Source organism: Eubalaena glacialis, chromosome 17 (genome assembly GCF_028564815.1).
Source record: "Eubalaena glacialis isolate mEubGla1 chromosome 17, mEubGla1.1.hap2.+ XY, whole genome shotgun sequence".
In the NCBI taxonomy this organism is placed as follows: Eukaryota; Metazoa; Chordata; class Mammalia; order Artiodactyla; family Balaenidae; genus Eubalaena; species Eubalaena glacialis.
In genome coordinates this window covers 39,846,989-39,873,058 of record NC_083732.1, presented here as the reverse complement: position 1 = coordinate 39,873,058, position 26,070 = coordinate 39,846,989, and positions in this window count along the sequence as shown.

Here is a 26,070-nt window from a genome sequence, read left to right as displayed (position 1 = left end):
AGCCTAGGGCATTGAGGCAGATATGCATGACATGTAGACGTGAGACAACAGATTGCCCGGAGCTGTTGGAGTGCTGAGGAAATCTAGCTCTCCCAAGGAGGCGTGCAGTGTGTTGCCCTACACTTAGCATATTGAGAGTGACTGGGAAAGGTTTCCGGGCCTGGATGTTTCTTAGCTTCCCAGTCGAGCATGCCGGTCCTCGGTGTTCTTGCAGGGAATAGGGTGCCCACGAGAGTTACTAGGTGTCTTCATAAGCGTACTAAGGTTAAAAGAAAGCAGAACTGCAACTCATGTCTCCAGGAAACTGCTCCACGCTTCGGCTTCAGCAGGGCTATTCAAGGCTTTACCTTGAGGAAACGACTCACGTCAAGTTTCCTTTGAGCTCTAGAGCGGCTCAGGTGGAGCTCCCACCCAGGCTACGAAAGCACCCTGTTGATTTAGAAGAAACTCGTTCCCTTCCCAGAGCCCTGCCTACAGTCACAAGAAACTCGTCCAAAACACTGGTATTTAGGTAGGTTCAAGGCGGCATGAATGGAGCTTTCAAAATGGGAAAGCAAGCCTTGTGCCATCAGGTCCCCGTTTCCAGTGAACACGCAGCCTACCCCCTTGTGATTTCTACCAAGTAAATATTCCCTCAAACTACACAGTGGTCCCTTCCCTGAAGAATGTTTTCTTGGCACGGAGTTCTGCATGTAGCGAACTGCCTCTCCCAAGGAACGATTTGGTAACGCTATCGGGGCTTAGGCTCTTCTAAAACCCTGCCGTGTAAGAGGAAGAACTGTGCTTTGGTTACAGGAGGAACGCAAGCCGAGTTTCTCCTGTAAGTGTGGGGCCTCAAGGTATGACTTTGTGGAAGGAATGCGAAGCAGTTTTGATTTCTCAGTGCCGCTCAGCCTAGGGCATTGAGGCAATTTGCATGACATGTAGGACGTGAGAGAACAGATTACATGGAGCTGTTGGAGTGCTGAGGAAATGTAGCACTCCCAAGGAAGAGTGCAGTGTGTTGCCCTACACTTAACATACACAGAGTGACTGGGAAAGGTATCCGGGCCTGGAGGTTTCTTAGCAACCCAGTGGAGCCTGCCGGTACTCGGTGTTCTTGCACGGAATCGGGTGCCCAGCGAGATCCTAGGTGTCTTGCAAAGCGTACTAACGTTAAAAGAAAGGAGAACTGCAAGTAACGCCTCAAGGCAACTGCTCCACGTTCCGCTTCAGCAGGGATATTCAAGGCTTTACCTGGAGGAAAGGACTCACGTCAAGTTTCCTTGTAGCTCTAGAGCGTCTCAGGAGGAGCTCCCACCCAGGCTCTGAAAGCACCCTGTTGATTTAGAAACAACTCGTTCCCTGCCCAGAGCCCTGCCTACAGTGACTAGAAACTTGTCCAAAACACTGGTATTTAGGTAGGTTCAAGGCGGCATGAATGGAGCTTTCAAAATGGGAAAGCAAGCCTTGTGCCATCAGGTCTCCGTTTCCAGTGAACACGCAGCCTACCTCCTTGTGATTTCTACCAAGTTACTATACACTCTAGCTACACACTGGTCCCTTCCCTGAATAACGTGTTCTTGGCACGGAGTTCTGCATGTAGCGAACTGCCTCTCCCAAGGAATGCTCTAGGTTCGCTATAGGGGCTTAGCCTCTTCTAAATCCCTGCAGTGTAAGAGGAAGAACTGTGCTTTGGTTACAGCAGGAACGCAAGGCAACTTTCTCCTGTAAGTATGGGGTCTTAAGGTATGACTTTGTAGAAGGAATGTGAAACAGTGTTGGTTTCTCAGTGCCGCTCAGCCTAGGGCATTGAGGCAGATATGCATGACATGTAGACGTGAGACAACAGATTGCCCGGAGCTGTTGGAGTGCTGAGGAAATCTAGCTCTCCCAAGGAGGCGTGCAGTGTGTTGCCCTACACTTAGCATATTGAGAGTGACTGGGAAAGGTTTCCGGGCCTGGATGTTTCTTAGCTTCCCAGTCGAGCATGCCGGTCCTCGGTGTTCTTGCAGGGAATAGGGTGCCCACGAGAGTTACTAGGTGTCTTCATAAGCGTACTAAGGTTAAAAGAAAGCAGAACTGCAACTCATGTCTCCAGGAAACTGCTCCACGCTTCGGCTTCAGCAGGGCTATTCAAGGCTTTACCTTGAGGAAACGACTCACGTCAAGTTTCCTTTGAGCTCTAGAGCGGCTCAGGTGGAGCTCCCACCCAGGCTACGAAAGCACCCTGTTGATTTAGAAGAAACTCGTTCCCTTCCCAGAGCCCTGCCTACAGTCACTAGAAACTCGTCCAAAACACTGGTATTTAGGTAGGTTCAAGGCGGCATGAATGGAGCTTTCAAAATGGGAAAGCAAGCCTTGTGCCATCAGGTCCCCGTTTCCAGTGAACACGCAGCCTACCCCCTTGTGATTTCTACCAAGTAAATATTCCCTCAAACTACACAGTGGTCCCTTCCCTGAAGAATGTTTTCTTGGCACGGAGTTCTGCATGTAGCGAACTGCCTCTCCCAAGGAACGCTTTGGTAACGCTATCGGGGCTTAGGCTCTTCTAAAACCCTGCCGTGTAAGAGGAAGAACTGTGCTTTGGTTACAGCAGGAACGCAAGCCGAGTTTCTCCTGTAAGTGTGGGGCCTCAAGGTATGACTTTGTAGAAGGAATGCGAAGCAGTTTTGATTTCTCAGTGCCGCTCAGCCTAGGGCATTGAGGCAATTTGCATGACATGTAGGACGTGAGAGAACAGATTACATGGAGCTGTTGGAGTGCTGAGGAAATGTAGCACTCCCAAGGAAGAGTGCAGTGTGTTGCCCTACACTTAACATACACAGAGTGACTGGGAAAGGTATCCGGGCCTGGAGGTTTCTTAGCAACCCAGTGGAGCCTGCCGGTACTCGGTGTTCTTGCACGGAATCGGGTGCCCAGCGAGATCCTAGGTGTCTTGCAAAGCGTACTAACGTTAAAAGAAAGGAGAACTGCAAGTAACGCCTCAAGGCAACTGCTCCACGTTCCGCTTCAGCAGGGATATTCAAGGCTTTACCTGGAGGAAAGGACTCACGTCAAGTTTCCTTGTAGCTCTAGAGCGTCTCAGGAGGAGCTCCCACCCAGGCTCTGAAAGCACCCTGTTGATTTAGAAACAACTCGTTCCCTGCCCAGAGCCCTGCCTACAGTGACTAGAAACTTGTCCAAAACACTGGTATTTAGGTAGGTTCAAGGCGGCATGAATGGAGCTTTCAAAATGGGAAAGCAAGCCTTGTGCCATCAGGTCTCCGTTTCCAGTGAACACGCAGCCTACCTCCTTGTGATTTCTACCAAGTTACTATACACTCTAGCTACACACTGGTCCCTTCCCTGAATAACGTGTTCTTGGCACGGAGTTCTGCATGTAGCGAACTGCCTCTCCCAAGGAATGCTCTAGGTACGCTATAGGGGCTTAGCCTCTTCTAAATCCCTGCAGTGTAAGAGGAAGAACTGTGCTTTGGTTACAGCAGGAACGCAAGGCCACTTTCTCCTGTAAGTATGGGGTCTTAAGGTATGACTTTGTAGAAGGAATGTGAAACAGTGTTGGTTTCTCAGTGCCGCTCAGCCTAGGGCATTGAGGCAGATATGCATGACATGTAGACGTGAGACAACAGATTGCCCGGAGCTGTTGGAGTGCTGAGGAAATCTAGCTCTCCCAAGGAGGCGTGCAGTGTGTTGCCCTACACTTAGCATATTGAGAGTGACTGGGAAAGGTTTCCGGGCCTGGATGTTTCTTAGCTTCCCAGTCGAGCATGCCGGTCCTCGGTGTTCTTGCAGGGAATAGGGTGCCCACGAGAGTTACTAGGTGTCTTCATAAGCGTACTAAGGTTAAAAGAAAGCAGAACTGCAACTCATGTCTCCAGGAAACTGCTCCACGCTTCGGCTTCAGCAGGGCTATTCAAGGCTTTACCTTGAGGAAACGACTCACGTCAAGTTTCCTTTGAGCTCTAGAGCGGCTCAGGTGGAGCTCCCACCCAGGCTACGAAAGCACCCTGTTGATTTAGAAGAAACTCGTTCCCTTCCCAGAGCCCTGCCTACAGTCACTAGAAACTCGTCCAAAACACTGGTATTTAGGTAGGTTCAAGGCGGCATGAATGGAGCTTTCAAAATGGGAAAGCAAGCCTTGTGCCATCAGGTCCCCGTTTCCAGTGAACACGCAGCCTACCCCCTTGTGATTTCTACCAAGTAAATATTCCCTCAAACTACACAGTGGTCCCTTCCCTGAAGAATGTTTTCTTGGCACGGAGTTCTGCATGTAGCGAACTGCCTCTCCCAAGGAACGCTTTGGTAACGCTATCGGGGCTTAGGCTCTTCTAAAACCCTGCCGTGTAAGAGGAAGAACTGTGCTTTGGTTACAGCAGGAACGCAAGCCGAGTTTCTCCTGTAAGTGTGGGGCCTCAAGGTATGACTTTGTAGAAGGAATGCGAAGCAGTTTTGATTTCTCCGTGCCGCTCAGCCTAGGGCATTGAGGCAATTTGCATGACATGTAGGACGTGAGAGAACAGATTACATGGAGCTGCTGGAGTGCTGAGGAAATGTAGCACTCCCAAGGAAGAGTGCAGTGTGTTGCCCTACACTTAACATACACAGAGTGACTGGGAAAGGTATCCGGGCCTGGAGGTTTCTTAGCAACCCAGTGGAGCCTGCCGGTACTCGGTGTTTTTGCACGGAATAGGGTGCCCAGCGAGATCCTAGGTGTCTTGCAAAGCGTACTAACGTTAAAAGAAAGGAGAACTGCAAGTAATGTCTCAAGGCAACTGCTCCACGTTCCGCTTCAGCAGGGATATTCAAGGCTTTACCTGGAGGAAAGGACTCACGTCAAGTTTCCTTGTAGCTCTAGAGCGTCTCAGGAGGAGCTCCCACCTAGGCTATGAAAGCACCCTGTTGATTTAGAAACAACTCGTTCCCTGCCCAGAGCCCTGCCTACAGTGACTAGAAACTTGTCCAAAACACTGGTATTTAGGTAGGTTCAAGGCGGCATGAATGGAGCTTTCAAAATGGGAAAGCAAGCCTTGTGCCATCAGGTCTCCGTTTCCAGTGAACACGCAGCCTACCTCCTTGTGATTTCTACCAAGTTACTATACACTCTAGCTACACACTGGTCCCTTCCCTGAATAACGTGTTCTTGGCACGGAGTTCTGCATGTAGCGAACTGCCTCTCCCAAGGAATGCTCTAGGTACGCTATAGGGGCTTAGCCTCTTCTAAATCCCTACAGTGTAAGAGGAAGAACTGTGCTTTGGTTACAGCAGGAACGCAAGGCCACTTTCTCCTGTAAGTATGGGGTCTTAAGGTATGACTTTGTAGAAGAAATGTGAAACAGTATTGGTTTCTCAGTGCCGCTCAGCCTAGGGCATTGAGGCAGATATGCATGACATGTAGACGTGAGACAACAGATTGCCCGGAGCTGTTGGAGTGCTGAGGAAATCTAGCTCTCCCAAGGAGGCGTGCAGTGTGTTGCCCTACACTTAGCATATTGAGAGTGACTGGGAAAGGTTTCCGGGCCTGGATGTTTCTTAGCTTCCCAGTCGAGCATGCCGGTCCTCGGTGTTCTTGCAGGGAATAGGGTGCCCACGAGAGTTACTAGGTGTCTTCATAAGCGTACTAAGGTTAAAAGAAAGCAGAACTGCAACTCATGTCTCCAGGAAACTGCTCCACGCTTCGGCTTCAGCAGGGCTATTCAAGGCTTTACCTTGAGGAAACGACTCACGTCAAGTTTCCTTTGAGCTCTAGAGCGGCTCAGGTGGAGCTCCCACCCAGGCTACGAAAGCACCCTGTTGATTTAGAAGAAACTCGTTCCCTTCCCAGAGCCCTGCCTACAGTCACTAGAAACTCGTCCAAAACACTGGTATTTAGGTAGGTTCAAGGCGGCATGAATGGAGCTTTCAAAATGGGAAAGCAAGCCTTGTGCCATCAGGTCCCCGTTTCCAGTGAACACGCAGCCTACCCCCTTGTGATTTCTACCAAGTAAATATTCCCTCAAACTACACAGTGGTCCCTTCCCTGAAGAATGTTTTCTTGGCACGGAGTTCTGCATGTAGCGAACTGCCTCTCCCAAGGAACGCTTTGGTAACGCTATCGGGGCTTAGGCTCTTCTAAAACCCTGCCGTGTAAGAGGAAGAACTGTGCTTTGGTTACAGCAGGAACGCAAGCCGAGTTTCTCCTGTAAGTGTGGGGCCTCAAGGTATGACTTTGTAGAAGGAATGCGAAGCAGTTTTGATTTCTCAGTGCCGCTCAGCCTAGGGCATTGAGGCAATTTGCATGACATGTAGGACGTGAGAGAACAGATTACATGGAGCTGTTGGAGTGCTGAGGAAATGTAGCTCTCCCAAGGAAGAGTGCAGTGTGTTGCCCTACACTTAACATACACAGAGTGACTGGGAAAGGTATCCGGGCCTGGAGGTTTCTTAGCAACCCAGTGGAGCCTGCCGGTACCCGGTGTTCTTGCACGGAATCGGGTGCCCAGCGAGATCCTAGGTGTCTTGAAAAGCGTACTAACGTTAAAAGAAAGGAGAACTGCAAGTAATGCCTCAAGGCAACTGCTCCACGTTCCGCTTCAGCAGGGATATTCAAGGCTTTACCTAGAGGAAAGGACTCACGTCAAGTTTCCTTGTAGCTCTAGAGCGTCTCAGGAGGAGCTCCCACCCAGGCTATGAAAGCACCCTGTTGATTTAGAAACAACTCGTTCCCTGCCCAGAGCCCTGCCTACAGTGACTAGAAACTTGTCCAAAACACTGGTATTTAGGTAGGTTCAAGGCGGCATGAATGGAGCTTTCAAAATGGGAAAGCAAGCCTTGTGCCATCAGGTCTCCGTTTCCAGTGAACACGCAGCCTACCTCCTTGTGATTTCTACCAAGTTACTATACACTCTAGCTACACACTGGTCCCTTCCCTGAATAACGTGTTCTTGGCACGGAGTTCTGCATGTAGCGAACTGCCTCTCCCAAGGAATGCTCTAGGTACGCTATAGGGGCTTAGCCTCTTCTAAATCCCTGCAGTGTAAGAGGAAGAACTGTGCTTTGGTTACAGCAGGAACGCAAGGCCACTTTCTCCTGTAAGTATGGGGTCTTAAGGTATGACTTTGTAGAAGGAATGTGAAACAGTGTTGGTTTCTCAGTGCCGCTCAGCCTAGGGCATTGAGGCAGATATGCATGACATGTAGACGTGAGACAACAGATTGCCCGGAGCTGTTGGAGTGCTGAGGAAATCTAGCTCTCCCAAGGAGGCGTGCAGTGTGTTGCCCTACACTTAGCATATTGAGAGTGACTGGGAAAGGTTTCCGGGCCTGGATGTTTCTTAGCTTCCCAGTCGAGCATGCCGGTCCTCGGTGTTCTTGCAGGGAATAGGGTGCCCACGAGAGTTACTAGGTGTCTTCATAAGCGTACTAAGGTTAAAAGAAAGCAGAACTGCAACTCATGTCTCCAGGAAACTGCTCCACGCTTCGGCTTCAGCAGGGCTATTCAAGGCTTTACCTTGAGGAAACGACTCACGTCAAGTTTCCTTTGAGCTCTAGAGCGGCTCAGGTGGAGCTCCCACCCAGGCTACGAAAGCACCCTGTTGATTTAGAAGAAACTCGTTCCCTTCCCAGAGCCCTGCCTACAGTCACAAGAAACTCGTCCAAAACACTGGTATTTAGGTAGGTTCAAGGCGGCATGAATGGAGCTTTCAAAATGGGAAAGCAAGCCTTGTGCCATCAGGTCCCCGTTTCCAGTGAACACGCAGCCTACCCCCTTGTGATTTCTACCAAGTAAATATTCCCTCAAACTACACAGTGGTCCCTTCCCTGAAGAATGTTTTCTTGGCACGGAGTTCTGCATGTAGCGAACTGCCTCTCCCAAGGAACGCTTTGGTAACGCTATCGGGGCTTAGGCTCTTCTAAAACCCTGCCGTGTAAGAGGAAGAACTGTGCTTTGGTTACAGCAGGAACGCAAGCCGAGTTTCTCCTGTAAGTGTGGGGCCTCAAGGTATGACTTTGTAGAAGGAATGCGAAGCAGTTTTGATTTCTCCGTGCCGCTCAGCCTAGGGCATTGAGGCAATTTGCATGACATGAAGGACGTGAGAGAACAGATTACATGGAGCTGCTGGAGTGCTGAGGAAATGTAGCACTCCCAAGGAAGAGTGCAGTGTGTTGCCCTACACTTAACATACACAGAGTGACTGGGAAAGGTATCCGGGCCTGGAGGTTTCTTAGCAACCCAGTGGAGCCTGCCGGTACTCGGTGTTCTTGCACGGAATCGGGTGCCCAGCGAGATCCTAGGTGTCTTGCAAAGCGTACTAACGTTAAAAGAAAGGAGAACTGCAAGTAACGCCTCAAGGCAACTGCTCCACGTTCCGCTTCAGCAGGGATATTCAAGGCTTTACCTGGAGGAAAGGACTCACGTCAAGTTTCCTTGTAGCTCTAGAGCGTCTCAGGAGGAGCTCCCACCCAGGCTATGAAAGCACCCTGTTGATTTAGAAACAACTCGTTCCCTGCCCAGAGCCCTGCCTACAGTGACTAGAAACTTGTCCAAAACACTGGTATTTAGGTAGGTTCAAGGCGGCATGAATGGAGCTTTCAAAATGGGAAAGCAAGCCTTGTGCCATCAGGTCTCCGTTTCCAGTGAACACGCAGCCTACCTCCTTGTGATTTCTACCAAGTTACTATACACTCTAGCTACACACTGGTCCCTTCCCTGAATAACGTGTTCTTGGCACGGAGTTCTGCATGTAGCGAACTGCCTCTCCCAAGGAATGCTCTAGGTTCGCTATAGGGGCTTAGCCTCTTCTAAATCCCTGCAGTGTAAGAGGAAGAACTGTGCTTTGGTTACAGCAGGAACGCAAGGCAACTTTCTCCTGTAAGTATGGGGTCTTAAGGTATGACTTTGTAGAAGGAATGTGAAACAGTGTTGGTTTCTCAGTGCCGCTCAGCCTAGGGCATTGAGGCAGATATGCATGACATGTAGACGTGAGACAACCGATTGCCCGGAGCTGTTGGAGTGCTGAGGAAATCTAGCTCTCCCAAGGAGGCGTGCAGTGTGTTGCCCTACACTTAGCATATTGAGAGTGACTGGGAAAGGTTTCCGGGCCTGGATGTTTCTTAGCTTCCCAGTCGAGCATGCCGGTCCTCGGTGTTCTTGCAGGGAATAGGGTGCCCACGAGAGTTACTAGGTGTCTTCATAAGCGTACTAAGGTTAAAAGAAAGCAGAACTGCAACTCATGTCTCCAGGAAACTGCTCCACGCTTCGGCTTCAGCAGGGCTATTCAAGGCTTTACCTTGAGGAAACGACTCACGTCAAGTTTCCTTTGAGCTCTAGAGCGGCTCAGGTGGAGCTCCCACCCAGGCTACGAAAGCACCCTGTTGATTTAGAAGAAATTCGTTCCCTTCCCAGAGCCCTGACTACAGTCACAAGAAACTCGTCCAAAACACTGGTATTTAGGTAGGTTCAAGGCGGCATGAATGGAGCTTTGAAAATGGGAAAGCAAGCCTTGTGCCATCAGGTCCCCGTTTCCAGTGAACACGCAGCCTACCCCCTTGTGGTTTCTACCAAGTAAATATTCCCTCAAACTACACAGTGGTCCCTTCCCTGAAGAATGTTTTCTTGGCACGGAGTTCTGCATGTAGCGAACTGCCTCTCCCAAGGAACGCTTTGGTAACGCTATCGGGGCTTAGGCTCTTCTAAAACCCTGCCGTGTAAGAGGAAGAACTGTGCTTTGGTTACAGCAGGAACGCAAGCCGAGTTTCTCCTGTAAGTGTGGGGCCTCAAGGTATGACTTTGTAGAAGGAATGCGAAGCAGTTTTGATTTCTCAGTGCCGCTCAGCCTAGGGCATTGAGGCAATTTGCATGACATGTAGGACGTGAGAGAACAGATTACATGGAGCTGTTGGAGTGCTGAGGAAATGTAGCTCTCCCAAGGAAGAGTGCAGTGTGTTGCCCTACACTTAACATACACAGAGTGACTGGGAAAGGTATCCGGGCCTGGAGGTTTCTTAGCAACCCAGTGGAGCCTGCCGGTACCCGGTGTTCTTGCACGGAATCGGGTGCCCAGCGAGATCCTAGGTGTCTTGAAAAGCGTACTAACGTTAAAAGAAAGGAGAACTGCAAGTAATGCCTCAAGGCAACTGCTCCACGTTCCGCTTCAGCAGGGATATTCAAGGCTTTACCTAGAGGAAAGGACTCACGTCAAGTTTCCTTGTAGCTCTAGAGCGTCTCAGGAGGAGCTCCCACCCAGGCTATGAAAGCACCCTGTTGATTTAGAAACAACTCGTTCCCTGCCCAGAGCCCTGCCTACAGTGACTAGAAACTTGTCCAAAACACTGGTATTTAGGTAGGTTCAAGGCGGCATGAATGGAGCTTTCAAAATGGGAAAGCAAGCCTTGTGCCATCAGGTCTCCGTTTCCAGTGAACACGCAGCCTACCTCCTTGTGATTTCTACCAAGTTACTATACACTCTAGCTACACACTGGTCCCTTCCCTGAATAACGTGTTCTTGGCACGGAGTTCTGCATGTAGCGAACTGCCTCTCCCAAGGAATGCTCTAGGTACGCTATAGGGGCTTAGCCTCTTCTAAATCCCTGCAGTGTAAGAGGAAGAACTGTGCTTTGGTTACAGCAGGAACGCAAGGCCACTTTCTCCTGTAAGTATGGGGTCTTAAGGTATGACTTTGTAGAAGGAATGTGAAACAGTGTTGGTTTCTCAGTGCCGCTCAGCCTAGGGCATTGAGGCAGATATGCATGACATGTAGACGTGAGACAACAGATTGCCCGGAGCTGTTGGAGTGCTGAGGAAATCTAGCTCTCCCAAGGAGGCGTGCAGTGTGTTGCCCTACACTTAGCATATTGAGAGTGACTGGGAAAGGTTTCCGGGCCTGGATGTTTCTTAGCTTCCCAGTCGAGCATGCCGGTCCTCGGTGTTCTTGCAGGGAATAGGGTGCCCACGAGAGTTACTAGGTGTCTTCATAAGCGTACTAAGGTTAAAAGAAAGCAGAACTGCAACTCATGTCTCCAGGAAACTGCTCCACGCTTCGGCTTCAGCAGGGCTATTCAAGGCTTTACCTTGAGGAAACGACTCACGTCAAGTTTCCTTTGAGCTCTAGAGCGGCTCAGGTGGAGCTCCCACCCAGGCTACGAAAGCACCCTGTTGATTTAGAAGAAACTCGTTCCCTTCCCAGAGCCCTGCCTACAGTCACAAGAAACTCGTCCAAAACACTGGTATTTAGGTAGGTTCAAGGCGGCATGAATGGAGCTTTCAAAATGGGAAAGCAAGCCTTGTGCCATCAGGTCCCCGTTTCCAGTGAACACGCAGCCTACCCCCTTGTGATTTCTACCAAGTAAATATTCCCTCAAACTACACAGTGGTCCCTTCCCTGAAGAATGTTTTCTTGGCACGGAGTTCTGCATGTAGCGAACTGCCTCTCCCAAGGAACGCTTTGGTAACGCTATCGGGGCTTAGGCTCTTCTAAAACCCTGCCGTGTAAGAGGAAGAACTGTGCTTTGGTTACAGCAGGAACGCAAGCCGAGTTTCTCCTGTAAGTGTGGGGCCTCAAGGTATGACTTTGTAGAAGGAATGCGAAGCAGTTTTGATTTCTCCGTGCCGCTCAGCCTAGGGCATTGAGGCAATTTGCATGACATGTAGGACGTGAGAGAACAGATTACATGGAGCTGCTGGAGTGCTGAGGAAATGTAGCACTCCCAAGGAAGAGTGCAGTGTGTTGCCCTACACTTAACATACACAGAGTGACTGGGAAAGGTATCCGGGCCTGGAGGTTTCTTAGCAACCCAGTGGAGCCTGCCGGTACTCGGTGTTCTTGCACGGAATCGGGTGGCCAGCGAGATCCTAGGTGTCTTGCAAAGCGTACTAACGTTAAAAGAAAGGAGAACTGCAAGTAACGCCTCAAGGCAACTGCTCCACGTTCCGCTTCAGCAGGGATATTCAAGGCTTTACCTGGAGGAAAGGACTCACGTCAAGTTTCCTTGTAGCTCTAGAGCGTCTCAGGAGGAGCTCCCACCCAGGCTCTGAAAGCACCCTGTTGATTTAGAAACAACTCGTTCCCTGCCCAGAGCCCTGCCTACAGTGACTAGAAACTTGTCCAAAACACTGGTATTTAGGTAGGTTCAAGGCGGCATGAATGGAGCTTTCAAAATGGGAAAGCAAGCCTTGTGCCATCAGGTCTCCGTTTCCAGTGAACACGCAGCCTACCTCCTTGTGATTTCTACCAAGTTACTATACACTCTAGCTACACACTGGTCCCTTCCCTGAATAACGTGTTCTTGGCACGGAGTTCTGCATGTAGCGAACTGCCTCTCCCAAGGAATGCTCTAGGTACGCTATAGGGGCTTAGCCTCTTCTAAATCCCTGCAGTGTAAGAGGAAGAACTGTGCTTTGGTTACAGCAGGAACGCAAGGCCACTTTCTCCTGTAAGTATGGGGTCTTAAGGTATGACTTTGTAGAAGGAATGTGAAACAGTGTTGGTTTCTCAGTGCCGCTCAGCCTAGGGCATTGAGGCAGATATGCATGACATGTAGACGTGAGACAACAGATTGCCCGGAGCTGTTGGAGTGCTGAGGAAATCTAGCTCTCCCAAGGAGGCGTGCAGTGTGTTGCCCTACACTTAGCATATTGAGAGTGACTGGGAAAGGTTTCCGGGCCTGGATGTTTCTTAGCTTCCCAGTCGAGCATGCCGGTCCTCGGTGTTCTTGCAGGGAATAGGGTGCCCACGAGAGTTACTAGGTGTCTTCATAAGCGTACTAAGGTTAAAAGAAAGCAGAACTGCAACTCATGTCTCCAGGAAACTGCTCCACGCTTCGGCTTCAGCAGGGCTATTCAAGGCTTTACCTTGAGGAAACGACTCACGTCAAGTTTCCTTTGAGCTCTAGAGCGGCTCAGGTGGAGCTCCCACCCAGGCTACGAAAGCACCCTGTTGATTTAGAAGAAACTCGTTCCCTTCCCAGAGCCCTGCCTACAGTCACAAGAAACTCGTCCAAAACACTGGTATTTAGGTAGGTTCAAGGCGGCATGAATGGAGCTTTCAAAATGGGAAAGCAAGCCTTGTGCCATCAGGTCCCCGTTTCCAGTGAACACGCAGCCTACCCCCTTGTGATTTCTACCAAGTAAATATTCCCTCAAACTACACAGTGGTCCCTTCCCTGAAGAATGTTTTCTTGGCACGGAGTTCTGCATGTAGCGAACTGCCTCTCCCAAGGAACGCTTTGGTAACGCTATCGGGGCTTAGGCTCTTCTAAAACCCTGCCGTGTAAGAGGAAGAACTGTGCTTTGGTTACAGGAGGAACGCAAGCCGAGTTTCTCCTGTAAGTGTGGGGCCTCAAGGTATGACTTTGTGGAAGGAATGCGAAGCAGTTTTGATTTCTCAGTGCCGCTCAGCCTAGGGCATTGAGGCAATTTGCATGACATGTAGGACGTGAGAGAACAGATTACATGGAGCTGTTGGAGTGCTGAGGAAATGTAGCACTCCCAAGGAAGAGTGCAGTGTGTTGCCCTACACTTAACATACACAGAGTGACTGGGAAAGGTATCCGGGCCTGGAGGTTTCTTAGCAACCCAGTGGAGCCTGCCGGTACTCGGTGTTTTTGCACGGAATAGGGTGCCCAGCGAGATCCTAGGTGTCTTGCAAAGCGTACTAACGTTAAAAGAAAGGAGAACTGCAAGTAATGTCTCAAGGCAACTGCTCCACGTTCCGCTTCAGCAGGGATATTCAAGGCTTTACCTGGAGGAAAGGACTCACGTCAAGTTTCCTTGTAGCTCTAGAGCGTCTCAGGAGGAGCTCCCACCCAGGCTATGAAAGCACCCTGTTGATTTAGAAACAACTCGTTCCCTGCCCAGAGCCCTGCCTACAGTGACTAGAAACTTGTCCAAAACACTGGTATTTAGGTAGGTTCAAGGCGGCATGAATGGAGCTTTCAAAATGGGAAAGCAAGCCTTGTGCCATCAGGTCTCCGTTTCCAGTGAACACGCAGCCTACCTCCTTGTGATTTCTACCAAGTTACTATACACTCTAGCTACACACTGGTCCCTTCCCTGAATAACGTGTTCTTGGCACGGAGTTCTGCATGTAGCGAACTGCCTCTCCCAAGGAATGCTCTAGGTACGCTATAGGGGCTTAGCCTCTTCTAAATCCCTACAGTGTAAGAGGAAGAACTGTGCTTTGGTTACAGCAGGAACGCAAGGCCACTTTCTCCTGTAAGTATGGGGTCTTAAGGTATGACTTTGTAGAAGAAATGTGAAACAGTATTGGTTTCTCAGTGCCGCTCAGCCTAGGGCATTGAGGCAGATATGCATGACATGTAGACGTGAGACAACAGATTGCCCGGAGCTGTTGGAGTGCTGAGGAAATCTAGCTCTCCCAAGGAGGCGTGCAGTGTGTTGCCCTACACTTAGCATATTGAGAGTGACTGGGAAAGGTTTCCGGGCCTGGATGTTTCTTAGCTTCCCAGTCGAGCATGCCGGTCCTCGGTGTTCTTGCAGGGAATAGGGTGCCCACGAGAGTTACTAGGTGTCTTCATAAGCGTACTAAGGTTAAAAGAAAGCCGAACTGCAACTCATGTCTCCAGGAAACTGCTCCACGCTTCGGCTTCAGCGGGGCTATTCAAGGCTTTACCTTGAGGAAACGACTCACGTCAAGTTTCCTTTGAGCTCTAGAGCGGCTCAGGTGGAGCTCCCACCCAGGCTACGAAAGCACCCTGTTGATTTAGAAAAAACTCGTTCCCTTCCCAGAGCCCTGCCTACAGTGACTAGAAACTCGTCCAAAACACTGGTATTTAGGTAGGTTCAAGGCGGCATGAATGGAGCTTTCAAAATGGGAAAGCAAGCCTTGTGCCATCAGGTCCCCGTTTCCAGTGAACACGCAGCCTACCCCCTTGTGGTTTCTACCAAGTAAATATTCCCTCAAACTACACAGTGGTCCCTTCCCTGAAGAATGTTTTCTTGGCACGGAGTTCTGCATGTAGCGAACTGCCTCTCCCAAGGAACGCTTTGGTAACGCTATCGGGGCTTAGGCTCTTCTAAAACCCTGCCGTGTAAGAGGAAGAACTGTGCTTTGGTTACAGCAGGAACGCAAGCCGAGTTTCTCCGGTAAGTGTGGGGCCTCAAGGTATGACTTTGTAGAAGGAATGCGAAGCAGTTTTGATTTCTCAGTGCCGCTCAGCCTAGGGCATTGAGGCAATTTGCATGACATGTAGGACGTGAGAGAACAGATTACATGGAGCTGTTGGAGTGCTGAGGAAATGTAGCTCTCCCAAGGAAGAGTGCAGTGTGTTGCCCTACACTTAACATACACAGAGTGACTGGGAAAGGTATCCGGGCCTGGAGGTTTCTTAGCAACCCAGTGGAGCCTGCCGGTACCCGGTGTTCTTGCACGGAATCGGGTGCCCAGCGAGATCCTAGGTGTCTTGAAAAGCGTACTAACGTTAAAAGAAAGGAGAACTGCAAGTAATGCCTCAAGGCAACTGCTCCACGTTCCGCTTCAGCAGGGATATTCAAGGCTTTACCTAGAGGAAAGGACTCACGTCAAGTTTCCTTGTAGCTCTAGAGCGTCTCAGGAGGAGCTCCCACCCAGGCTATGAAAGCACCCTGTTGATTTAGAAACAACTCGTTCCCTGCCCAGAGCCCTGCCTACAGTGACTAGAAACTTGTCCAAAACACTGGTATTTAGGTAGGTTCAAGGCGGCATGAATGGAGCTTTCAAAATGGGAAAGCAAGCCTTGTGCCATCAGGTCTCCGTTTCCAGTGAACACGCAGCCTACCTCCTTGTGATTTCTACCAAGTTACTATACACTCTAGCTACACACTGGTCCCTTCCCTGAATAACGTGTTCTTGGCACGGAGTTCTGCATGTAGCGAACTGCCTCTCCCAAGGAATGCTCTAGGTACGCTATAGGGGCTTAGCCTCTTCTAAATCCCTGCAGTGTAAGAGGAAGAACTGTGCTTTGGTTACAGCAGGAACGCAAGGCCACTTTCTCCTGTAAGTATGGGGTCTTAAGGTATGACTTTGTAGAAGGAATGTGAAACAGTGTTGGTTTCTCAGTGCCGCTCAGCCTAGGGCATTGAGGCAGATATGCATGACATGTAGACGTGAGACAACAGATTGCCCGGAGCTGTTGGAGTGCTGAGGAAATCTAGCTCTCCCAAGGAGGCGTGCAGTGTGTTGCCCTACACTTAGCATATTGAGAGTGACTGGGAAAGGTTTCCGGGCCTGGATGTTTCTTAGCTTCCCAGTCGAGCATGCCGGTCCTCGGTGTTCTTGCAGGGAATAGGGTGCCCACGAGAGTTACTAGGTGTCTTCATAAGCGTACTAAGGTTAAAAGAAAGCAGAACTGCAACTCATGTCTCCAGGAAACTGCTCCACGCTTCGGCTTCAGCAGGGCTATTCAAGGCTTTACCTTGAGGAAACGACTCACGTCAAGTTTCCTTTGAGCTCTAGAGCGGCTCAGGTGGAGCTCCCACCCAGGCTACGAAAGCACCCTGTTGATTTAGAAGAAACTCGTTCCCTTCCCAGAGCCCTGCCTACAGTCACAAGAAACTCGTCCAAAACACTGGTATTTAGGTAGGTTCAAGGCGGCATGAATGGAGCTTTCAAAATGGGAAAGCAAGCCTTGTGCCATCAGGTCCCCGTTTCCAGTGAACACGCAGCCTACCCCCTTGTGATTTCTACCAAGTAAATATTCCCTCAAACTACACAGTGGTCCCTTCCCTGAAGAATGTTTTCTTGGCACGGAGTTCTGCATGTAGCGAACTGCCTCTCCCAAGGAACGCTTTGGTAACGCTATCGGGGCTTAGGCTCTTCTAAAACCCTGCCGTGTAAGAGGAAGAACTGTGCTTTGGTTACAGCAGGAACGCAAGCCGAGTTTCTCCTGTAAGTGTGGGGCCTCAAGGTATGACTTTGTAGAAGGAATGCGAAGCAGTTTTGATTTCTCCGTGCCGCTCAGCCTAGGGCATTGAGGCAATTTGCATGACATGTAGGACGTGAGAGAACAGATTACATGGAGCTGCTGGAGTGCTGAGGAAATGTAGCACTCCCAAGGAAGAGTGCAGTGTGTTGCCCTACACTTAACATACACAGAGTGACTGGGAAAGGTATCCGGGCCTGGAGGTTTCTTAGCAACCCAGTGGAGCCTGCCGGTACTCGGTGTTCTTGCACGGAATCGGGTGGCCAGCGAGATCCTAGGTGTCTTGCAAAGCGTACTAACGTTAAAAGAAAGGAGAACTGCAAGTAACGCCTCAAGGCAACTGCTCCACGTTCCGCTTCAGCAGGGATATTCAAGGCTTTACCTGGAGGAAAGGACTCACGTCAAGTTTCCTTGTAGCTCTAGAGCGTCTCAGGAGGAGCTCCCACCCAGGCTCTGAAAGCACCCTGTTGATTTAGAAACAACTCGTTCCCTGCCCAGAGCCCTGCCTACAGTGACTAGAAACTTGTCCAAAACACTGGTATTTAGGTAGGTTCAAGGCGGCATGAATGGAGCTTTCAAAATGGGAAAGCAAGCCTTGTGCCATCAGGTCTCCGTTTCCAGTGAACACGCAGCCTACCTCCTTGTGATTTCTACCAAGTTACTATACACTCTAGCTACACACTGGTCCCTTCCCTGAATAACGTGTTCTTGGCACGGAGTTCTGCATGTAGCGAACTGCCTCTCCCAAGGAATGCTCTAGGTACGCTATAGGGGCTTAGCCTCTTCTAAATCCCTGCAGTGTAAGAGGAAGAACTGTGCTTTGGTTACAGCAGGAACGCAAGGCAACTTTCTCCTGTAAGTATGGGGTCTTAAGGTATGACTTTGTAGAAGGAATGTGAAACAGTGTTGGTTTCTCAGTGCCGCTCAGCCTAGGGCATTGAGGCAGATATGCATGACATGTAGACGTGAGACAACAGATTGCCCGGAGCTGTTGGAGTGCTGAGGAAATCTAGCTCTCCCAAGGAGGCGTGCAGTGTGTTGCCCTACACTTAGCATATTGAGAGTGACTGGGAAAGGTTTCCGGGCCTGGATGTTTCTTAGCTTCCCAGTCGAGCATGCCGGTCCTCGGTGTTCTTGCAGGGAATAGGGTGCCCACGAGAGTTACTAGGTGTCTTCATAAGCGTACTAAGGTTAAAAGAAAGCAGAACTGCAACTCATGTCTCCAGGAAACTGCTCCACGCTTCGGCTTCAGCAGGGCTATTCAAGGCTTTACCTTGAGGAAACGACTCACGTCAAGTTTCCTTTGAGCTCTAGAGCGGCTCAGGTGGAGCTCCCACCCAGGCTACGAAAGCACCCTGTTGATTTAGAAGAAACTCGTTCCCTTCCCAGAGCCCTGCCTACAGTCACAAGAAACTCGTCCAAAACACTGGTATTTAGGTAGGTTCAAGGCGGCATGAATGGAGCTTTCAAAATGGGAAAGCAAGCCTTGTGCCATCAGGTCCCCGTTTCCAGTGAACACGCAGCCTACCCCCTTGTGATTTCTACCAAGTAAATATTCCCTCAAACTACACAGTGGTCCCTTCCCTGAAGAATGTTTTCTTGGCACGGAGTTCTGTATGTAGCGAACTGCCTCTCCCAAGGAACGCTTTGGTAACGCTATCGGGGCTTAGGCTCTTCTAAAACCCTGCCGTGTAAGAGGAAGAACTGTGCTTTGGTTACAGGAGGAACGCAAGCCGAGTTTCTCCTGTAAGTGTGGGGCCTCAAGGTATGACTTTGTGGAAGGAATGCGAAGCAGTTTTGATTTCTCAGTGCCGCTCAGCCTAGGGCATTGAGGCAATTTGCATGACATGTAGGACGTGAGAGAACAGATTACATGGAGCTGTTGGAGTGCTGAGGAAATGTAGCACTCCCAAGGAAGAGTGCAGTGTGTTGCCCTACACTTAACATACACAGAGTGACTGGGAAAGGTATCCGGGCCTGGAGGTTTCTTAGCAACCCAGTGGAGCCTGCCGGTACTCGGTGTTTTTGCACGGAATAGGGTGCCCAGCGAGATCCTAGGTGTCTTGCAAAGCGTACTAACGTTAAAAGAAAGGAGAACTGCAAGTAATGTCTCAAGGCAACTGCTCCACGTTCCGCTTCAGCAGGGATATTCAAGGCTTTACCTGGAGGAAAGGACTCACGTCAAGTTTCCTTGTAGCTCTAGAGCGTCTCAGGAGGAGCTCCCACCCAGGCTATGAAAGCACCCTGTTGATTTAGAAACAACTCGTTCCCTGCCCAGAGCCCTGCCTACAGTGACTAGAAACTTGTCCAAAACACTGGTATTTAGGTAGGTTCAAGGCGGCATGAATGGAGCTTTCAAAATGGGAAAGCAAGCCTTGTGCCATCAGGTCTCCGTTTCCAGTGAACACGCAGCCTACCTCCTTGTGATTTCTACCAAGTTACTATACACTCTAGCTACACACTGGTCCCTTCCCTGAATAACGTGTTCTTGGCACGGAGTTCTGCATGTAGCGAACTGCCTCTCCCAAGGAATGCTCTAGGTACGCTATAGGGGCTTAGCCTCTTCTAAATCCCTACAGTGTAAGAGGAAGAACTGTGCTTTGGTTACAGCAGGAACGCAAGGCCACTTTCTCCTGTAAGTATGGGGTCTTAAGGTATGACTTTGTAGAAGAAATGTGAAACAGTATTGGTTTCTCAGTGCCGCTCAGCCTAGGGCATTGAGGCAGATATGCATGACATGTAGACGTGAGACAACAGATTGCCCGGAGCTGTTGGAGTGCTGAGGAAATCTAGCTCTCCCAAGGAGGCGTGCAGTGTGTTGCCCTACACTTAGCATATTGAGAGTGACTGGGAAAGGTTTCCGGGCCTGGATGTTTCTTAGCTTCCCAGTCGAGCATGCCGGTCCTCGGTGTTCTTGCAGGGAATAGGGTGCCCACGAGAGTTACTAGGTGTCTTCATAAGCGTACTAAGGTTAAAAGAAAGCAGAACTGCAACTCATGTCTCCAGGAAACTGCTCCACGCTTCGGCTTCAGCAGGGCTATTCAAGGCTTTACCTTGAGGAAACGACTCACGTCAAGTTTCCTTTGAGCTCTAGAGCGGCTCAGGTGGAGCTCCCACCCAGGCTACGAAAGCACCCTGTTGATTTAGAAGAAACTCGTTCCCTTCCCAGAGCCCTGCCTACAGTCACTAGAAACTCGTCCAAAACACTGGTATTTAGGTAGGTTCAAGGCGGCATGAATGGAGCTTTCAAAATGGGAAAGCAAGCCTTGTGCCATCAGGTCCCCGTTTCCAGTGAACACGCAGCCTACCCCCTTGTGATTTCTACCAAGTAAATATTCCCTCAAACTACACAGTGGTCCCTTCCCTGAAGAATGTTTTCTTGGCACGGAGTTCTGCATGTAGCGAACTGCCTCTCCCAAGGAACGCTTTGGTAACGCTATCGGGGCTTAGGCTCTTCTAAAACCCTGCCGTGTAAGAGGAAGAACTGTGCTTTGGTTACAGCAGGAACGCAAGCCGAGTTTCTCCTGTAAGTGTGGGGCCTCAAGGTATGACTTTGTAGAAGGAATGCGAAGCAGTTTTGATTTCTCAGTGCCGCTCAGCCTAGGGCATTGAGGCAATTTGCATGACATGTAGGACGTGAGAGAACAGATTACATGGAGCTGTTGGAGTGCTGAGGAAATGTAGCTCTCCCAAGGAAGAGTGCAGTGTGTTGCCCTACACTTAACATACACAGAGTGACTGGGAAAGGTATCCGGGCCTGGAGGTTTCTTAGCAACCCAGTGGAGCCTGCCGGTACCCGGTGTTCTTGCACGGAATCGGGTGCCCAGCGAGATCCTAGGTGTCTTGAAAAGCGTACTAACGTTAAAAGAAAGGAGAACTGCAAGTAATGCCTCAAGGCAACTGCTCCACGTTCCGCTTCAGCAGGGATATTCAAGGCTTTACCTAGAGGAAAGGACTCACGTCAAGTTTCCTTGTAGCTCTAGAGCGTCTCAGGAGGAGCTCCCACCCAGGCTATGAAAGCACCCTGTTGATTTAGAAACAACTCGTTCCCTGCCCAGAGCCCTGCCTACAGTGACTAGAAACTTGTCCAAAACACTGGTATTTAGGTAGGTTCAAGGCGGCATGAATGGAGCTTTCAAAATGGGAAAGCAAGCCTTGTGCCATCAGGTCTCCGTTTCCAGTGAACACGCAGCCTACCTCCTTGTGATTTCTACCAAGTTACTATACACTCTAGCTACACACTGGTCCCTTCCCTGAATAACGTGTTCTTGGCACGGAGTTCTGCATGTAGCGAACTGCCTCTCCCAAGGAATGCTCTAGGTACGCTATAGGGGCTTAGCCTCTTCTAAATCCCTGCAGTGTAAGAGGAAGAACTGTGCTTTGGTTACAGCAGGAACGCAAGGCCACTTTCTCCTGTAAGTATGGGGTCTTAAGGTATGACTTTGTAGAAGGAATGTGAAACAGTGTTGGTTTCTCAGTGCCGCTCAGCCTAGGGCATTGAGGCAGATATGCATGACATGTAGACGTGAGACAACAGATTGCCCGGAGCTGTTGGAGTGCTGAGGAAATCTAGCTCTCCCAAGGAGGCGTGCAGTGTGTTGCCCTACACTTAGCATATTGAGAGTGACTGGGAAAGGTTTCCGGGCCTGGATGTTTCTTAGCTTCCCAGTCGAGCATGCCGGTCCTCGGTGTTCTTGCAGGGAATAGGGTGCCCACGAGAGTTACTAGGTGTCTTCATAAGCGTACTAAGGTTAAAAGAAAGCCGAACTGCAACTCATGTCTCCAGGAAACTGCTCCACGCTTCGGCTTCAGCAGGGCTATTCAAGGCTTTACCTTGAGGAAACGACTCACGTCAAGTTTCCTTTGAGCTCTAGAGCGGCTCAGGTGGAGCTCCCACCCAGGCTACGAAAGCACCCTGTTGATTTAGAAGAAACTCGTTCCCTTCCCAGAGCCCTGCCTACAGTCACAAGAAACTCGTCCAAAACACTGGTATTTAGGTAGGTTCAAGGCGGCATGAATGGAGCTTTCAAAATGGGAAAGCAAGCCTTGTGCCATCAGGTCCCCGTTTCCAGTGAACACGCAGCCTACCCCCTTGTGATTTCTACCAAGTAAATATTCCCTCAAACTACACAGTGGTCCCTTCCCTGAAGAATGTTTTCTTGGCACGGAGTTCTGCATGTAGCGAACTGCCTCTCCCAAGGAACGCTTTGGTAACGCTATCGGGGCTTAGGCTCTTCTAAAACCCTGCCGTGTAAGAGGAAGAACTGTGCTTTGGTTACAGCAGGAACGCAAGCCGAGTTTCTCCTGTAAGTGTGGGGCCTCAAGGTATGACATTGTAGAAGGAATGCGAAGCAGTTTTGATTTCTCCGTGCCGCTCAGCCTAGGGCATTGAGGCAATTTGCATGACATGAAGGACGTGAGAGAACAGATTACATGGAGCTGCTGGAGTGCTGAGGAAATGTAGCACTCCCAAGGAAGAGTGCAGTGTGTTGCCCTACACTTAACATACACAGAGTGACTGGGAAAGGTATCCGGGCCTGGAGGTTTCTTAGCAACCCAGTGGAGCCTGCCGGTACTCGGTGTTCTTGCACGGAATTGGGTGCCCAGCGAGATCCTAGGTGTCTTGCAAAGCGTACTAACGTTAAAAGAAAGGAGAACTGCAAGTAACGCCTCAAGGCAACTGCTCCACGTTCCGCTTCAGCAGGGATATTCAAGGCTTTACCTGGAGGAAAGGACTCACGTCAAGTTTCCTTGTAGCTCTAGAGCGTCTCAGGAGGAGCTCCCACCCAGGCTATGAAAGCACCCTGTTGATTTAGAAACAACTCGTTCCCTGCCCAGAGCCCTGCCTACAGTGACTAGAAACTTGTCCAAAACACTGGTATTTAGGTAGGTTCAAGGCGGCATGAATGGAGCTTTCAAAATGGGAAAGCAAGCCTTGTGCCATCAGGTCTCCGTTTCCAGTGAACACGCAGCCTACCTCCTTGTGATTTCTACCAAGTTACTATACACTCTAGCTACACACTGGTCCCTTCCCTGAATAACGTGTTCTTGGCACGGAGTTCTGCATGTAGCGAACTGCCTCTCCCAAGGAATGCTCTAGGTACGCTATAGGGGCTTAGCCTCTTCTAAATCCCTGCAGTGTAAGAGGAAGAACTGTGCTTTGGTTACAGCAGGAACGCAAGGCAACTTTCTCCTGTAAGTATGGGGTCTTAAGGTATGACTTTGTAGAAGGAATGTGAAACAGTGTTGGTTTCTCAGTGCCGCTCAGCCTAGGGCATTGAGGCAGATATGCATGACATGTAGACGTGAGACAACAGATTGCCCGGAGCTGTTGGAGTGCTGAGGAAATCTAGCTCTCCCAAGGAGGCGTGCAGTGTGTTGCCCTACACTTAGCATATTGAGAGTGACTGGGAAAGGTTTCCGGGCCTGGATGTTTCTTAGCTTCCCAGTCGAGCATGCCGGTCCTCGGTGTTCTTGCAGGGAATAGGGTGCCCACGAGAGTTACTAGGTGTCTTCATAAGCGTACTAAGGTTAAAAGAAAGCAGAACTGCAACTCATGTCTCCAGGAAACTGCTCCACGCTTCGGCTTCAGCAGGGCTATTCAAGGCTTTACCTTGAGGAAACGACTCACGTCAAGTTTCCTTTGAGCTCTAGAGCGGCTCAGGTGGAGCTCCCACCCAGGCTACGAAAGCACCCTGTTGATTTATAAGAAACTCGTTCCCTTCCCAGAGCCCTGCCTACAGTCACAAGAAACTCGTCCAAAACACTGGTATTTAGGTAGGTTCAAGGCGGCATGAATGGAGCTTTCAAAATGGGAAAGCAAGCCTTGTGCCATCAGGTCCCCGTTTCCAGTGAACACGCAGCCTACCCCCTTGTGATTTCTACCAAGTAAATATTCCCTCAAACTACACAGTGGTCCCTTCCCTGAAGAATGTTTTCTTGGCACGGAGTTCTGCATGTAGTGAACTGCCTCTCCCAAGGAACGCTTTGGTAACGCTATCGGGGCTTAGGCTCTTCTAAAACCCTGCCGTGTAAGAGGAAGAACTGTGCTTTGGTTACAGGAGGAACGCAAGCCGAGTTTCTCCTGTAAGTGTGGGGCCTCAAGGTATGACTTTGTGGAAGGAATGCGAAGCAGTTTTGATTTCTCAGTGCCGCTCAGCCTAGGGCATTGAGGCAATTTGCATGACATGTAGGACGTGAGAGAACAGATTACATGGAGCTGTTGGAGTGCTGAGGAAATGTAGCACTCCCAAGGAAGAGTGCAGTGTGTTGCCCTACACTTAACATACACAGAGTGACTGGGAAAGGTATCCGGGCCTGGAGGTTTCTTAGCAACCCAGTGGAGCCTGCCGGTACTCGGTGTTCTTGCACGGAATCGGGTGCCCAGCGAGATCCTAGGTGTCTTGAAAAGCGTACTAACGTTAAAAGAAAGGAGAACTGCAAGTAACGCCTCAAGGCAACTGCTCCACGTTCCGCTTCAGCAGGGATATTCAAGGCTTTACCTGGAGGAAAGGACTCACGTCAAGTTTCCTTGTAGCTCTAGAGCGTCTCAGGAGGAGCTCCCACCCAGGCTATGAAAGCACCCTGTTGATTTAGAAACAACTCGTTCCCTGCCCAGAGCCCTGCCTACAGTGACTAGAAACTTGTCCAAAACACTGGTATTTAGGTAGGTTCAAGGCGGCATGAATGGAGCTTTCAAAATGGGAAAGCAAGCCTTGTGCCATCAGGTCTCCGTTTCCAGTGAACACGCAGCCTACCTCCTTGTGATTTCTACCAAGTTACTATACACTCTAGCTACACACTGGTCCCTTCCCTGAATAACGTGTTCTTGGCACGGAGTTCTGCATGTAGCGAACTGCCTCTCCCAAGGAATGCTCTAGGTTCGCTATAGGGGCTTAGCCTCTTCTAAATCCCTGCAGTGTAAGAGGAAGAACTGTGCTTTGGTTACAGCAGGAACGCAAGGCAACTTTCTCCTGTAAGTATGGGGTCTTAAGGTATGACTTTGTAGAAGGAATGTGAAACAGTGTTGGTTTCTCAGTGCCGCTCAGCCTAGGGCATTGAGGCAGATATGCATGACATGTAGACGTGAGACAACAGATTGCCCGGAGCTGTTGGAGTGCTGAGGAAATCTAGCTCTCCCAAGGAGGCGTGCAGTGTGTTGCCCTACACTTAGCATATTGAGAGTGACTGGGAAAGGTTTCCGGGCCTGGATGTTTCTTAGCTTCCCAGTCGAGCATGCCGGTCCTCGGTGTTCTTGCAGGGAATAGGGTGCCCACGAGAGTTACTAGGTGTCTTCATAAGCGTACTAAGGTTAAAAGAAAGCAGAACTGCAACTCATGTCTCCAGGAAACTGCTCCACGCTTCGGCTTCAGCAGGGCTATTCAAGGCTTTACCTTGAGGAAACGACTCACGTCAAGTTTCCTTTGAGCTCTAGAGCGGCTCAGGTGGAGCTCCCACCCAGGCTACGAAAGCACCCTGTTGATTTAGAAGAAATTCGTTCCCTTCCCAGAGTCCTGACTACAGTCACAAGAAACTCGTCCAAAACACTGGTATTTAGGTAGGTTCAAGGCGGCATGAATGGAGCTTTCAAAATGGGAAAGCAAGCCTTGTGCCATCAGGTCCCCGTTTCCAGTGAACACGCAGCCTACCCCCTTGTGATTTCTACCAAGTAAATATTCCCTCAAACTACACAGTGGTCCCTTCCCTGAAGAATGTTTTCTTGGCACGGAGTTCTGCATGTAGCGAACTGCCTCTCCCAAGGAACGCTTTGGTAACGCTATCGGGGCTTAGGCTCTTCTAAAACCCTGCCGTGTAAGAGGAAGAACTGTGCTTTGGTTACAGCAGGAACGCAAGCCGAGTTTCTCCTGTAAATGTGGGGCCTCAAGGTATGACTTTGTAGAAGGAATGCGAAGCAGTTTTGATTTCTCCGTGCCGCTCAGCCTAGGGCATTGAGGCAATTTGCATGACATGTAGGACGTGAGAGAACAGATTACATGGAGCTGCTGGAGTGCTGAGGAAATGTAGCACTCCCAAGGAAGAGTGCAGTGTGTTGCCCTACACTTAACATACACAGAGTGACTGGGAAAGGTATCCGGGCCTGGAGGTTTCTTAGCAACCCAGTGGAGCCTGCCGGTACCCGGTGTTCTTGCACGGAATAGGGTGCCCAGCGAGATCCTAGGTGTCTTGAAAAGCGTAC